We start from the raw sequence: 6,000 nt of genomic DNA on the forward strand, positions 1-6,000 counted from the left end.
TTTGTAATTAAACTGTTTTCATTAAAATATTCTAATGAAATAATGAATAATAATTGCCCCACTTATCGGCGTTAGACTCGCACACGCACACGGACGTGTACACCACGGCGCACGCATGCAGAAATATGGAAGTAAATTCCCGTAATCCCCAACCGCAATTCAATCAGCCCTGTTAACTAAGATATAACTACTTTAACGTTGAATTTTCAATTTTTTGAACGATTAGAAATTCATGCGACATAAATTCCCCGACGGTTACGTCTCGACGAAATTTTAACGTTGAGAAAAAACTGACTTTGAAGAAAATCGTTACTACTTTTAACATTGAACTATAAATTTTGCCAAAAATATTTTATGTTTTGTGGTGTGATTTCGTACACTATAATTCCAGCGATATGTAAAGCGAAAATTCAAAGTGATTTTTCGTTGAATCCAACGTTTTCCTGCTTTTGTGCACATTTGGTAGGAAAAATTCTAAAGAGATTAAATCAAAGTAACTATCATCGATATTTTCAATAATTTTATGAACAATTTAATTAGTTTAATTTAGTTAAAGTGCAGTAGTATAAATTTTAGAATATAACATATGTCCAATATTTATAAATAAAATAGAATTCGAAATCTGACAAACTCGATGAACAATCGACAAAATAAGTACGATTCAGTTTCTAAAAAGATTTTCTCCGCAGTTTAAATTGCAAAATATATAACGTTTGAAAAAAATGTTGTCAAAATTTCTGCACGAGCGTATAAAAAAAATGGCAGCAAAAGTGTTGAAAAAACCGAACGCAGAATAAAAAAAAATGGAAAAAAAGAGAAGTTTCCATCGACGCGACGGCGAGTTTCTCATCGCTCACGCTGCGAAGCTAGAAGAGGAAAAAAGGGTGAACCGAGACGACGAGAGGGGCTAAAAATGGGGGGATGAGAAGCGGGGTCAAGCTTTGGGTCAGGCCGCGAGGAGCGGAGAGTCAAAGACAAAGGGCCGCGGCGCCCGGAGGTGCATCTCCGCGGTCCCGATATCATCTTCCCGTCTTCCCGTCTTCCCGTCTTTCCTCGTTCCCGTTTCTCCGCCAGCGGTTATGCTCGCGCTTATGCATACGTAAAACGAAAGCGAGGTTGGCTTATGGCTCTTGGTCCTGCGGTCCTGCCACTTGATCTTCCGCGTCAGGATTTCGGCTGATGCTCTCGCCGCAGGGCGCGAGATACCGGCTGCAAAATTGTGCCGCCGCTGCTGCTGCTTCAGCTTGAACGATCTTCACGAGGCTGCCGGTCTTGAAACGACGTCTCTGCATGGAGAATTCGTCCGGTGTCTCGTTTTCGAAAATAAACACAAATTTAATATGATACAAAGGAGCTGATGTTTTTTTTTATTTTTATTTTTTTTTGTACCTAGTTTTGGATAAGAAATTTTGACTCACGTCGGAAAATAATTCCGGTAAAATCTTCACTGTTTTTGAAAATGATATTTTTCAACGGAGCAGAATGTCGCAAAATCCATCCGTCGAGTTCTTTGAAACAGTCAACGAGACGTGTGAAAAAATCGGCGAATTTTAATATCAAGTATTGAAGGAGGAGATACGATTTAAATGAATAAAAACTCTTGAAAGGCCGTTTTTCCTACTAACAAGCTCCTCAATTTCATGTTTTATGACTTCTTCTGTTATGAGATACGGATCTAGAAGTAACGGAAGTAGCAGGGATGAGATGGAAAACTTGAAAAAAAAATGTATAGTAATGTGGTTTGTATAATTATCGTTCGGTCAAAAATATCAATTTCCAAAACAGCGAAAATTTTTCCAGAATTATTTTTCGACATGGGACATCATTTCTCACCCAAAACCATGTAGAAAAAATAATTCAGCGGTTTTGTAGCATATATGTACAAATAAACTTGTAACTATTGATGTACGAGCATCCAATTCATCAATACTTATTGATCGATAGTTATAATTAGTCCATAATTACATCCATGGAAACAATCTTCTTCATCTTTAATACACAGCAATAAGAAATGACCCAATTAAGTATCTATAAAGTCACGAGATCTGAAAGTCGTTTTATATGCGTGATATTAACGTTACGTCATTACTCAGCATTCCAGGGTTAAGTTAATAGGTGTACTTACACTGCATAGTGACGTAATAAAAATGGCGTGGAAAAAAGGCAATTTCAAACCCCCCTGACTTATAAATGATTACTAAGTTTGCCTTACACGTGATAAAATAATATTTAACCACATTGCGCATTACAACGATGGTCACCATTGAAGGTTCACCAATAAATGAACTCTTATTCACGAATCGTCTGTTTTTCGGTTTAAAAAATCACAACATTTTAAGATCAACTTCGTTTCCCTGATCCCACAGCATTTGGCGGACGCTTCAAGCGATGATTTCCGCATGCGATTGCGCAGTTTCACGCTGGCTTGATCAAACTTGAGGGTATAAGGCAGGCAGGTAGACCTGCTCGGTGCACCTTGTCGACGAATTTCGCGTTCCGTCTCGTTGACGATGGTCACCGCGGATAAGAGGAATGCGCGAGAGACGCTCCCCCACATCGCGTCGATGCGAAACATTATCACCGTCTAGTTTTTTGCAAAAAATTCCGGGGCGCCTGTTCAGTGCTGCAGTACGTTATATAGAAACTGCGGTGGTGCAGCGGAGAAATCTGGTTCGAATGCCGCAGAGATTCGAAACGCCTCTCTCGTCTCTCTCTCCTTCGGAGATACCGGGCGGATCTTCTGCACGTTCGGATCGCCTCTTAGAAACCGCGGCAAGGATCGGTTCCTTTTTTTTTCTCTTAATTAACTGATTTATGCGGGCAAAAAACGTGTTTTGCGATATATAGTATAGCGGTATACGCACACATCTGTACGTCTATACGCGATCGGCGCCGCAACCCGACGCGCACTACGGATGGACGGATGGATGGACGGATGGATGGATGGATGGATGGATGGTTGGATGGTTGGATGGATGAATCCCTCTCTCGCGCGGCCGACGGTTAATAAGAGAAATTACGATTTTTAAGCACGTACCAGCCACTCGCATTTCCACACACGTACACACACGCAAAAATGTGTATAGTGTAGGTATATAGCTACATCACCCCTCATGCGACGCGGAAACAATAAGAATTAACTTCTTATTAATCGCCCTGCAGGCTGGACATCGAATCCTGCTCAACTCTTCTTCTCGTGCAGGGCGCCGGCTGTTCTCTCTTTTTCTCTTGTGTCATATAATAGAGACAAATTTTTACTCTGTGAATATAAAACCGTGATCGAATTAAATAGTAAATTAATGGGGTGGTTATACAATTATAATCGGGAGGCTGAATGAATTTTTTTTTTTTTCTGTCATTCTTTATTTTATGTCTTATTATTAATTAGTTTGGTGCAAAAATTATTTGCAGAGTTCTTGTTTTCAATTTGATGTCGAAAAATCGGGGTCAGAAAATTGTATCCCTATGATATGTAAAAAGAAAAAATATACAAAAAAGAACCAGTGAAACACGATTGCGAAAAATGTTGAACGAAAGGGAAAAAACGTGACAGAATTATTTCAAAACACTCCACGCGCACGCATATAAGAAAGAAGAAATTTTTTTAACCGTGAAAACACTTTGCAATTTGGTTTCATCATTCTTTGATACGACGGGAATTCAATATGGCGAATTACTTACAAAATCGCAAGAAATCAGTACAAATGAGTTTTCCGATTACTTCTAGCTTGTAGAGAATTACGAGTACCGATCATCGTGTGTAGAGCCAGGATGAAATCGTTTCAAACTTTATTGTTTTGTTTTGAAACCCACTGAATTGTTCTGAAATTTTTGAAATATTACAAAAATTCATGAAATTTTTTAAACGTTTCGTAATTCTTAAGACCTTCTGGAACCCCGTGAAATCCTTAGAAATCCTTGAAATCATTCTCAATCTTCCAACATTCTTCAAAATAATGTGGAATCTCTTGAAATGTAATGAAGTCTTTTGAAATCATTAGGAATCCTTCGAAATCCTTGAAATCTTAAAATCCTCTAAAATTCCCTGAAGTCATTGGAAATCTCTTAAAATAATCAGCAATCCCTTTACGATCTTAAAAAATCATCTGAACTGATCTGAAATCTTTTATAATCCATTGAAACCTCCCAAAATTATTTGAAACTCTTGAGATCCTTCCAATCTTTCGCAATCCTGTGAAATCGTCTTGAATCTACTAAAATCTCTTGAAATCGTTGTAATCTTGAAACGAGGCGTCCTCAAATTCTCGATTGACGAACCCTTGGCCCCGATCACAGACCTCTTAATTTTCTAAGACCGCAATCCGTTCCGTTTCTGGTCCAATCCGACCGCCGCTGTATCGCGAGCATAGAAGAGTACCTGGATTGAACTTCACCTTGACAAAGACCAAGGCTTTGTTTGTTCAGTTTGTTTCATTTGCCTGTCACATGCAGGAACCGGGTCCTGTTGTCCTGGGAATAAGCTTCTGCGCGTATATCATAGCGCGGTGTGGAGGAAGCTCGTGTGTAGGTGGATATATATATACAGGTATACATATAGCTATGTAATAATACCTCTACATTCGAGCTGTGTTTTCGTCATCTTCTTCTTCATCTTCCTGCTGCCGTTGCCGCTATTCATTTTCAAAAGCGCCGCTCGACTTTTGCGTATATTAACGTCACAGGGATACACAAACGATAGAGACTCGAGGTGAGCTCGCCAATGACTAGAATTGCGAGTTACGGGGACACCGCGAATTAGCCGATGCGCATAAACGTACACATACAGACACCAGATGTGACTCTGCTCGCGCATTATATTTAGCAGCTTATATATATAGCGCGCGTGTGCATTATAAGGATGGATGAAGAAGAGGCAAATCGATCAGTCCCAGATCGTGCCAAATTTCGCCCTAAAATAAACGCCACGTGGTTACAACGTCGCATGAAGAAAGAATAAGGCCTCGCCTCGAGTAGCGTCTCCCGAAATCTCGATCCGGGACAATAATTGTTTCCCCGCTTTATAATTGCATCGCGTGAAGTTAAAGAGTGACAAAATTAGCCTCATAAATTCCGAGTGTATAAGGTGTATTATAAATTACGTAAGAAACTTGGGAGAATCGCGCGAGCAGTTGACGGTTAGATTAGACGCAATTTTGGTAATTACACGGGCAAAAATAGAGACAAAAAAATATCTGACTATAAGAGACCGTTGCTTAATACACAGAATTAACCTCATTTAAAAACTCAGACAATAGTTACAAGCTTGTAGCAGAATATGTTTGCTTTCAGCGCTTGATAATCGACTGAAATTAAAAGAAAAAAAAAAGTATGCTTGAAATTCGGGACTCTCGCGACGTCGTGTATCCATATTCCCACCTTGTCGCCTTGTTAGCAGATAAGGTAAATACTCGGCGCGAACAGGGCGCATAAAATACACTAAAAATCACACTTTCAAATCCGCACAGTTATATCGCATACCTTATCTCTGCGAGCATCTCCGCAAAGCCAGCAGCTGCGCTGCTCGAAAGTATGCATGTCGTATATAAGCCCCCCCCCCCTTCCCCCCCTCCCCCCTCCTCCTCCACATCTCGCCCACCAACAATTATTTAACCAACAATAAAATGCACGCGAACACGCACGCGCGTGATTTCGGTCGCACATTCTTGCCTAGAAAATTATACGACAAATCTGACAATATATATAGGCATTGTTACAATACTCGAAATTCAAGCTGAGGCAAATTTTATTCATCGCAAAGGTCTGAGAGATCGATTTGCAATGCAAATTTTCCATAACATCGAAGTTTATTGTCGCAGATACAAAGGATAAGATTGTTTCAACGAAGTATCGCGGTAGGTGTTTTTTTTTTTGCTGTCTTCCTTTCATCGAAATTTTTTGAAGGTCGTCACTGGAGGCAAGAATGTGAGTAAATTTAGAAAGCGATCCTTTCTTTTTTGTCATATTTGCAAACGAAATGACGTGGGAAATATTTTTCCTGGG

Source organism: Diprion similis, chromosome 3 (genome assembly GCF_021155765.1).
Source record: "Diprion similis isolate iyDipSimi1 chromosome 3, iyDipSimi1.1, whole genome shotgun sequence".
Classification (NCBI taxonomy): Eukaryota; Metazoa; Arthropoda; class Insecta; order Hymenoptera; family Diprionidae; genus Diprion; species Diprion similis.